This window comes from Zalophus californianus, chromosome 1 (assembly GCF_009762305.2).
Source record: "Zalophus californianus isolate mZalCal1 chromosome 1, mZalCal1.pri.v2, whole genome shotgun sequence".
In the NCBI taxonomy this organism is placed as follows: Eukaryota; Metazoa; Chordata; class Mammalia; order Carnivora; family Otariidae; genus Zalophus; species Zalophus californianus.
Genome location: NC_045595.1, coordinates 170,491,231 through 170,502,363, shown reverse-complemented (window position 1 = coordinate 170,502,363; position 11,133 = coordinate 170,491,231).

Sequence of the window (11,133 nt, the reverse complement as noted above, 5' to 3'; positions counted from 1 at the left end):
ACAAGGTGATTATATAATTTATATTGAGATATAAAGAAGTAAGGAGAGCCAAGTCACTGTTAAAGAACACCATGGGAAACTTTGCCTTACTGAGAATTATTTAGAGGAATTATTAAATTATTTTTAAAATATTAAAAAGCTACATAGGTTAAAGGAGTGCAGTACTTGCACAAAAATGGACAAAAAGCCCGCTGGCACAAAATTAAAAATGGAGAAATAGATAATGCTTGGATGGACACACAATTATGACAAAAGTAGAGCTGCAGAACAGTGGGTAAAAGATGTCTTTTCCATAAATAGTGCTGGGTCCATACATTAGTGCTATAATAGCTGTCATAACAGATAACCACAGACTTATCTTAAAACAACACAACTTTATCTTATGGTTCTTTATATCAGCAATCCAACACGAGCCGCAATGAGATAAGTCAAAGTATTGGAAGGGCTGCGTTATTCTCTGGAGACTCTAAGAAAATCCATTCCCTTGCCATGCTCAGGTTCTAGAAGCTTCTAGTGTTCCCAACTCATTGTTCCACATTGACTCATGGCCCCCTTGCTTCATTTTCAAAGCCAGTGATGTTGCATCACAGGATTATGTATCAAATATTATATTTTGTTTACTATATTTTCATTTTCTTTAATGTAAGAGTCCATAAGTATAACTAAATGTGTTTGTTTGTCCTCTTGAAACTTGAGGGCATTCACGATCTCCCCCTGAAATGAAAAGAGTTTACATAAGGGGTCTCTGGTATGGAAACTAAAGGAGGAGAGAGCCGGATCATTTTTAGGAGATACAGTTAGTAAAAAGATGTCCACATCCCAAACCAAAGACCCTTGATGGTAATATGGTAAAAGGGAGTTAAGGAGAGTAGGGAATCAAGGTTAATAATCAGCTAACTTTACGATAGGGAGATTATCTTGCATTAGCGGGATGGGCCCTAAGTAATTACAAGCGTACTTAAACCTAGAGGATGGACAAAAATAAAATGTGTCAAAGTGATGTGATGTGGGATAGAGTCAACAGAACATTATTCCCCCCAAAAAATGTTGGGGGGAATGTGTTGATTCATTTTCCATTAGCGTCAAATTTATTGAGTTTATTTGTACAAATACCCATGATTTATTTTTATATGTGTACCACTATACTGGGTTCTGAATATGAAATGAAACAATTCAGAAAGTAAAGACATGCTTCCTAAAGAGTGAGCCCCAGGTGCTCTAGGAGCATAGATAATGTGCACCCTACAGAGGCATGATTATGGATGTGTTGGTGTTTGAAATATATGAATTACATGGTGACTAAGCTCATGCCAAGTCTGTAATAAGAATTTATATGAGATAGAGCTAATTGAGAATAATTAGCTAAAATTAAAATGATAATGGTAGTGTTAATCTTGATTTTTTTTCCTGAGATACAGAATGTATCCTCTTTTCCATTAAGATGGTCACTTCCCACTTATGTTACCATAGACAAAAAATGCCTTTTTTTCCAAGCTGGTATTGGACTCAGCCAACACTCTTCTACTTCTCTTCCACTCATTCTGGATCTCAGGCCTAAGGTCACTGACCTGACCACCTGCTAGTTGGCCCTCATCCATAGAGTGATGCTCTTCACAATACTGTTCTTAGTGTCTTCACCAAGAACTTTGGAGTCACTGAATTGTCAGAATGACTTCAAATGTAAGGTGTTTTTCGACATGAACAACATGTTAAGGGGCCTCTCCATCTGCAACACCTGCTTTTGTGCATCCTCCAGGCCATGGTCATTAGCCCCAGCATCTCCTGGTTGGAGAGGTTTAAACAGAAATCCACACATTACCTCTTCCATTCCTTCTCCTTATGGGTCCCCAGTTTGTCTTTCAGTAGTAGCCTCATGCGCTACACCATGGCTTCTAATGTGACCAAGACCAGTCTGCTAAATATCAATAAATACTTCTCACTTTCCTCCATAAACTACATCATCTGGAGTCCGTTTTTCATACCATCACACTTTAGAGATGCCTCCTCTGCAGGAATCATGCTTCTTGCAAGTGCATACATGGTGGTGATTCTCTTGTCCAGGTATCACAGGCAGCCCTAGCACCTTCACAATATCAGCCTCTTCTTACGAACCACCTCAGAAAAAAGGGCCACCCAGACCATCTTGCTGCAGGTGCATTTCTTCGTGGTCATGTGCTGGGTGGATTGCATCACCTCATCCTCTTCAGCCCTATTATGGGCATATGACCCAGTCATCCTGGGTGTCCAGACTTTTGTGGACAATTTCTTTTTAAAAATTTTTTTAAAGATTTTATTTATTTGAGAGGGAGAGAGACAGAGCATAAGTGGGGGGAGGGGCAGAAGGCAAGGGAGAGGGAGAAGCAGACTCCCCGTTCAGCAGGGACCCTGACTCAGGGTTTGATCCCAGGACCCCAGAATCAAGACCCAACCCAAAGGCAGACGCTTAACTGACTGAGCCACCCAGGTACCCTAAATATCTATGCTACTGTCAGTCCTCTGGTATTAATCAGAGGTAATATAAGGACAATAAAGATGATGAAAAATATGCAACAGAAGTATCATATATTTTTAATAAATTATTAAAGAAAATAATTCTCTTAAATACAGATTCATCTATCATCACTTAAATTATTTACACAGCAGAGAACTTGATCTTTGATTTAATTAAATTGTATGGAATTAAGGGTACCCAGGTGGCACAGTCAGTTAAGCATCTGACTCTTGGTTTAGGCTCAGGTCATGATCTCAGGGTCATGAGATCAACACAGCCTGGGGCTCCCTGCCCAGCTTGGAATGTGCTTAAGACTCTCTCCCCATCTGTCCTTCCTCTCATTTGCATGCTCTCTCTCTCTCTCTCAACTAAATAAATCTTTTGAAAAAACCTATGGAATTATGCTCTTATTATATCTAAATACTTTTTTTAAAATTTATTTATTTATTTGAAAGAGAGAGCATATTGGGGTGGGGAATGCAGAGAGAGAGAGAGAGAAGGAGAGAGAAAGCCAAGGCGGGGACAACACAGGGCTCTATCGCACAACCCTGAGATCATAACCTGAGCCAAAACCAAGAGTCAGATGTTTAACTGACTGTGCCACCCAGGTGCCCCTATACCTAAATACTTTGGAAAGCAATGTTACTGAGAACTTGCTAGATTCTTTAGATAATTCCATCATGATTTGGAAGTCCTATACATTTATGTTTCTTATCTTTCATTTTGATTCTCAGAACTTCATGTATGAAAACTTTTCTAACTTCTTGAGGTGTACTTTTAAGAAGTTTTTATTGGTAATGAAATGCCTTGGATACCTTGCTGCAAATCAACTGACCATATGTATATAGATTTATTTCTACACTCTCTGTTCTTTATCGATCTATATGTACACCTTTATGCCAACACCACACTGTTTTTGATTACTTGAGCTTTAAAGTAGGTCTTGAAATCAGGTTGCTTTCCTCTGCAGCATTGTTTTGACTATGCTAGGTCATTTGCCTTTCTATATAAATGTTTCATTTATTATTTATTTGTTTATTACCTTTGACCCCTTCATCCATTTCTCCCACCCCACCATCTCCTAACTCTGGCAACCACCAATCTGTTTTCTTTATCTATGAGCTTGATTTTTAAGATTCCACATATAAAAGAGATCACACAGTATTTGTCTTTTGCTGACATTTTTTCACTTAGCACAATGCCCTTGAGTTTCATTCATATCATCACAAATAACAAAATTTCCTTTTTTTATGACTGAACAATATTTCAATGTATGTATACACCACAATTTCTTTATTCATCATCCACTGATGGACTCTTATTTTGTTTCCATATATTGACTGTTACAAATAGTGCTGTAATAAACATAAAGGGTGCATGAATCTTTTCAAACTAGTGTTTTCATTTTCTTCGAGTAAATGCCCAGAAGTGGAATTGCTGAGAGCTCTATTTTTAAGTTTTTGAGGAACCTCTATGCTCTTCTCCATAGTGATTGCACCAATTTACATTAACATCAACAGTGCACAAGGGTTCCATTTTCTCCACATCCTTACCAACATTTGTTAACTTCCTGTGTCTTTGATAATTGCCATTCTAACAGGTGTAAGGTAATATCTCATTGTCATTTTGAGTTGCATTTCTCTGATGATTAGTGATGTTGAACATCTTTTCATGTATCTGTTACAATCTGTATGTCTTCTTTAGAAAACTATTCAGATCATCTGACAATTTTTTAATCAATTTTTCTTTTGCCGTTGAGTTGTATGTGTTCTTTATATATTTTGGATATTAACCCCTTATCAGATATATGATTTGCAAATATTTTCTCACATTTGGTAGGCTGCCTTTTTATTTTGCTGATGGTTTCCCTTGCTATGCAGAAGCTCTTTAGTTAATGTAGTTCTATTTGTCTTTTTTTGCTTTTGTTGCTGTTAATTTTGGTGTCAGATTTAAAAAATCATCACTGGGGCCTCTAAGTGACTCAGTTGGTTAAGGTCCAACTCTTGATTTCAGCTCAGGTCATGATCTCAGGGTTGTAAGATTGAGCCCCTTATTGGGTGCTGGGCATGGAGGCTGCTTAAGATTCTCTCTCTTCCTCTCCTTCTGCTCCTCCCCTGTTTCTCCCTCTCTTTAAAAAAAAAAAAATCATCACCAAGACTAGTGTCAAGGAGCTTACTGCCTATTTTCTTCTAGGTTTCAGGTCTGATGTTCAAGTCTCTAATCCATTTTGAGTTAATTTTTGTGTATGGTGTCAGATGGTGGTCCAGCCTTATTCTTTTTCACATGGCTGTCTAGTTTTCCCCACACTATTTATTGAACTGTCCTTTTCCCATTGTATATTCTTGGCTCCTCTGTTATAAATTAATTGACCATATACGTATTTCTGGGCTCTGGGTTTATAAGTCTTATTCTTACACTAATAAATCAGAAAAAGAAAGCATTTATTTTAATACAATGGGATGAATAGCACGTTAGAAAAAGCCTGGATTTTGGGGGGCTGCTTGGGTGGCTCAGTTGTTAAGTGTCTAACTTCAGCTCAGGTCATGATCCCAGGGTCCTGGGATCAAGCCCCACATCGGGCTCCCTCATCAGGGGGAAGCCTGCTTCTCCCTCTCCCACTTCCCTGGCTTGTGTTCCCTTTCTCCTGTCTCTCTCTCTGTCAAATAAATAAATAAAATCTTTAAAAAAAAAAAAAAAAGAAAGAAAAAGCCTGGATTTTGGGAGCCAGAGATGAGTTCAAACCCAGACTCTGCCCCTAATTAGCTGTGTGACTGTAGGCGGGTTACTTGTTCTCTCTTAGACTTTGTTTTTCACTTTCATAAGAAGGAATAAAACACCTTCTTTGTTGTGAAGAATTTTTATCCACCAATTTCATCAATATTTAAGCACTTATAAATCTCATTATAATATAATACAAATATTGAAATAAATAAAACATTAGACAAAAAGCTCCTCAAGTCCTTGATTATCTTTATTACCATGCAGCACTGACCAGCTAGCTACTTCTGGTAGGTGCTAAGTATGTGTTGGATGGGTGGACCCTGAGAACATGAGTCAGTACCTAATAACAGCAGGACTGCTTATCTTCTGTGATCTGGTTCCTAGAACCACTTGTTGAAGGGCTCACCTCCAGTATCCTTCACTGTGGCAAAAAGAAGGTCTGGCTGGAACCAGTGAGACAAACGAAATCGCCAATACCAACTCCTATCAGTGGATCTGAAAGCTAATCAAAGATGGGCTGATCATTCAGAAGCCTATGACTGTCCATTCCCACACCCAGTGTTGAAGAAACACCTTGCCCTGCTGTAAAGCCAGGTATAATGGGCACAAGTATGCAAAGGGTACTGTCAAATGCCTGAGAAGGTAACCTGGATAAGAATTCAGAGCTGGATCCTCAGAAGATATGGTGAATTTAAGAAGACTGACCACTGCATGTATCACAGCCTATACGTGAATATAAATGGGAATGCGTTTAAAAACAAGCTGATTCTTATGGAACACATCCATAAGCTGAAGGCTGACAGGGGCAGCAAGAAGGTGCGGGCTGACCTGGCTGAGACCAACAGGTCTAAGACCAAGGAAGCACATAAGTGCTGGGAGGGACAGCTCCAGGCCAAGAAAGAGAATAAGACTGAGACCAAGAACTAAAGCTCCCCCTCTTTTGTCTGTACATAGTGGCCTCGGGACTTGTATAGCTATCATTATTCAATAACATTAGCCTTTATCTGCCTGAGGGGGAAAAAGTGAATTGCATTTGTTTTTCTGCCAACTCTGTGGTCACGGTGAGCATTCAACCAATTAAAAATCTAAGTCTTTTTTCACATGAACTGCTGTTCAATAAGCTCTCCCTCTTCCTGTTTATGGATTATTGAATTACTGAACTGAAACACAGGATTTTTTTTTCATCTTTAATTACATTTTATCATATTAACTTTAGCCAATTTAATTTTAGCTGTTTGGTTCTGTTGGCCATTAATCTGTCATTATGCATGTTAATCATGCCTTCCAGACTTATGATGTGTAAATTTGATTAACGTGTAAAACTCTATTCATTCAACACAACAGGCCACTGCCCCAGAGGATCAGCAAGAGCATCCAGCTAAGACCAAGTTTACCAATCATAGAGAACTGCAAAACTCCAGCTCTAAGGGAAAATAGTATATAGAATACATGGTTTTTTCTGCATGATTCTTTAGTCTTTCAATTTTAATTTTTTCCCTTTCCTTTTCCAACCAATTTCTTATTTTATCAACTCATTTTTCAAATCATTTTTAATTTTCATTTTTACAGTTACATTCTATCTTTCATTGTATTTAATTTTATTTTTGAATATATGTATATATGTTTTTCTTTCTTTACAATTTTGGGATGCAGTTTCTTCTGACAAACCAATGAAAATACACTCAAGATATAGTGTTTTGCTCTGTTCTGTTCACCTGTCTGTTTATATTCCTTCTTTTTTGTTGTTGTTTTCTTTTTTTTCTCTTTTAGTCTTCATTTTTACAGTTACATTCTATCTTTTCATTGTATTTAATTTTATTTTTGTACATATATAAATTTTTCTTTCTTTACAGTTTTGGGATCTAGTTTTCTAACAAACAGAACAAAATACACACAGGATCCAGTGTATCGCTCTATTCTGTTCACCTGTTGGATTAGATTCTTTTTTCTTTAATTTTTATTATTTTTTTTTTTAGTTTCAGGTCTCTTCTGATTTGCTTAGAGTATATTTCTCTGGGGTCATTGTTGCCATTTTAGTATTTTGTTCTCTTGTTCATCTATTCTCTGGACAGAATAACAAGGTGGAAAAACTCACCTCAAAAAAGAGAACAACAGGCAGTACTGACTGCCAGGGACCTGATCAGTATGGGTATAAGTAAGATGTCAGAACTAGAGCTCAGAATAACAATTATAAAGATATTAGCTGGGCTTGAAAAAAAGCATAGACGACACTAGAGAATCTCTTTCTGGACAAATAAAGGAAATAAAATCTAACCCGGTTGAAATAAAAAAGGCTACTAATGAGATGCAATAAAAAATGGAGACTCTAACTGCTGGGATAAATGAGGCAGAAAAGAGAATTAGTGATATAGAAGATGAAGGATGGAGAATAAAGAAGCTGAGAAAAAGAGAGATAAACAATTACTGTATCACGAGGGGAGAATTCAAGAGATAAATGATATCATAAAGTGAAACAATATTAGAATAATTGGGATCCCAGAAGAAGAAGAAAGAGAGAGAGAGAGAGAGAGAGGAACAGAAGGTATATTGGAGCATATTATAGCAGAGAACTTCCCCAATCTGGGGAAGGAAACAAGCATTACAGTCCAGAAGGCACAGAGAACCCCCCTCAAAATCAATAAAAATGGTCAACACCAAGACATATAATAGTGACATTTGGCAAATCTCAGAGACAAAGAGAAAACCCTAAAAGCAGCTTGGGACAGGAGGTCCATACTCTACAAGGGTAGAAAGATTAGACTGGCAGCAGACATAACCACAGAGACTTGGCAAGAGAGAAAAGACTGGCATGATATAGTCAGGGTGCTAAATGAGAAAAATATGCAGCCAAGAATACTTTATCCAGCAAGGCTGTCATTCAAAACAGGAGAGATAAAAAGCTTCCAGGACAAACAAAAACTAAAAGAATTTGTGATTACTAAAGCAGTCCTACAAGAAATATTAAAGGGATCCTTTAAGCAAAGAGGGAACCCAAAAGTAACTCAGACCAGAAAGGAACAGAGACAATATACACAAACAGAGACTTTACAGGTAATGCAATGGCACTAAATTCATCTCTTCCAATAGTTACTCTGAATGTAAATGGGTTAAATGCCACAATCAAAAAACACAGGATATCAGATTGGATAAAAAAGCAGGACCCATTGATACACTGTCTGCAAGAGACTTATTTTAGACCCAAAGACACTTCCAGACTGAAAGTGAGGGGGTGAAATACCATTTATCATGCTAGTGGACATTAAAAGAAAGCTGGGGTGGCAAACCTTATATCACACAAATTAGATTTTTAAACCAAACACTGTAATAAGAGATGAGGAAGGACACTATATCATAATTAAAGGATCTACCCAACAATAAGATCTAGCAATTGTAAATATTTATGTCCCTAACATGGGAGCAGCCAATTATATAAGCCAATTAACAAATTTAAAGAAACACATCAATAATAATACAATAATATTAGAGGACTTTAACACCCCCTCACTGCAATGGACAAATCATCTATGCAGAAGATCAACAAGGAAACAAAGGCTTTGAATGGCACACTGGACCAGATGGATTTCACAGATATATTCAGAGCCTTCCATCCTAAAGCAATGGACTACACATTCTTCTCGAGTGCGCATGGAACATTCTCCAGAATAGATCACATCCTGGGTCACAAATCAGGTCTCAACCAGTACCATAAGACTGGGGTCATTCCCTGCATATTTTCAAACCACAATGATTTGAAACTGCAAGTCAATCACGAGAGGAAATTTGGTAAGAACTCAAATACATGGAGGCTAAAGAGCACCCTACTAAAGAATGAATGGGTCAACCAGGAAATTAAAGAAGAATTTAAAAATTCAGGGAAGCAGATTAAAATGAACATACAACTGTCCAAAACCTTTGGGATGCAGCAAAGGTAGTCCTAAGAGGGAAGTATATAGCAATACAAGCCTTTGCCAAGAAACAAGGTTTCAAATATATAACCTAACCTTATACCTACAGGAGCTGGAGAAAAAACAGCAAATAAAGTCTAAACTAAGCAGGAGAAGAAAATTAATAAAGATTAGAGCAGAAATCCATGAAATAGAAACCAAAAGAACAGTAGAACAAGTGAATGAAACTAGGAGCTGGTTCTCTGAAAGAATTAATAAGATCGACAAACCCCTGGCCAGCTTATCAAAGAAAAGAGAAAGGACCCAAATAAATAAAATCATGAATGAAAGAGGAGAGATCACAACCAACACCACAGAAATACAAACAATTATAAGAACCTATTATAAGCAACTATATGCTGACAAATTAGGCAATCTGGAAGAAATGGATGCATTCCCAAAGATGTATAAACTACCAAAACTGAAAGAGGAAGAAATAGAAAACCTGAACAGACCCATAACCAGCAAGGAAATTGAAGCGGTAATCAAAAATCACCCAACAAACAAGAGTCCAGAGCTGGATGGCTTCCCAGGGGAATTCTACCAAACATTTAAAGAAGAATTAATACCTATTCTTCTGAAGCAGTTTCAAAAAATAAAAATGGAAGGAAAACTTCCAAACTCTTTCTATGAGGCCAGCATTACTTTGATCCCAAAACCAGACAAAGACCCCACCAAAAAGGAGAATTACAGACCAAAATCCCTGATGAACATGAATGCCAAAATTCTCACCAAGATACTAGCCAATAGGATCCAACAATACATTAAAGGATTATTCACCATGACCCAGTGGGATTTACTCCTGGGCTTCAAGGGTGGTTTAACATCTGCAGATAAATCAGTGTGATACATTACATAATAAAAGAAAGGAAAAGAACCATCAGATCCTCTCAATAGATGCAGAAAAAGCATTTGACAAAGTACAGCATCCTTTCTTGATTAAAACTCTTCACAATGTAGGGACAGGGGAACATAGCTCAATATCATAAAAGCCATATATGAAAAGCCCACAGAGAATATCATTATCAATGTGGAAAAACTGAGAGCTTTCCCCCTAAGGTCAGGAACATGGCAGGGTGTCCACCATCACCACTGCTATTCAAAATAGTACTAGAAGTCCTAGTTTCAGCTATCAAACAAGAAATAGAAGGCATCCAAATTGGCAAAGAAGAAATCAAACTCTCACTCTTCGTAGATAACATGATACCCTATGTGGATAACCCAACAGACTCCACCCCAAAACTTCTAGAACTCATACAGGAATTCAGCAAAGTGGCAGGATATAAAATCAATGCACAGAAATCAGTTGCATTTCTACAACAATGAGACAGAAGAAAGAGAAATTGAGGAGTCGATCCCATGTACAATTGCACCAAAAACCATAAGATACCTAGGAATAAATCTAACCAAAGAGGTGAAGGATCTGTATTCTAGAAACTACAGAACACTTATGAAAGAAATTGAAGAAGACACAAAGAAATGGAAAAACATTCCCTGCTGATGGGTTGGAAGAACAAATATTGTTAAAATGTCTATGCTACCTAGAGCAATCTATACATTCAATGCAATCCCTATCAAAATACCATTGACTTTTTTCACAGAGCTGGAACAAATAATCCTAAACTTTGTATGGAACCAGAAAAGACCTCAAATAGCGAAAGGAATGTTGAAAAAGAAAACCAGAGCTGGTGGCATCACAATTCTGAACTTCAAGTTCTATTACAAAGCTGTAATCATTAAGACAGTACGGTACTGGCACAAAAACAGATATACAGATCAAGGGAACAGAAGAAAGAACCCAGAAATGAACCCTCAACTCCATGGCCAACTAATCTTCGACAAAGCAGGAAAGACTATCCAATGGAAAAAAGACAGTCTCTTCAACAAATGGTGTTGGGAAAATTAGACAGCCACAGCAAAAGAATGAAACTGGACCATTTCCTTACACCATATGAAAAATAGACTCAAAATGGATGA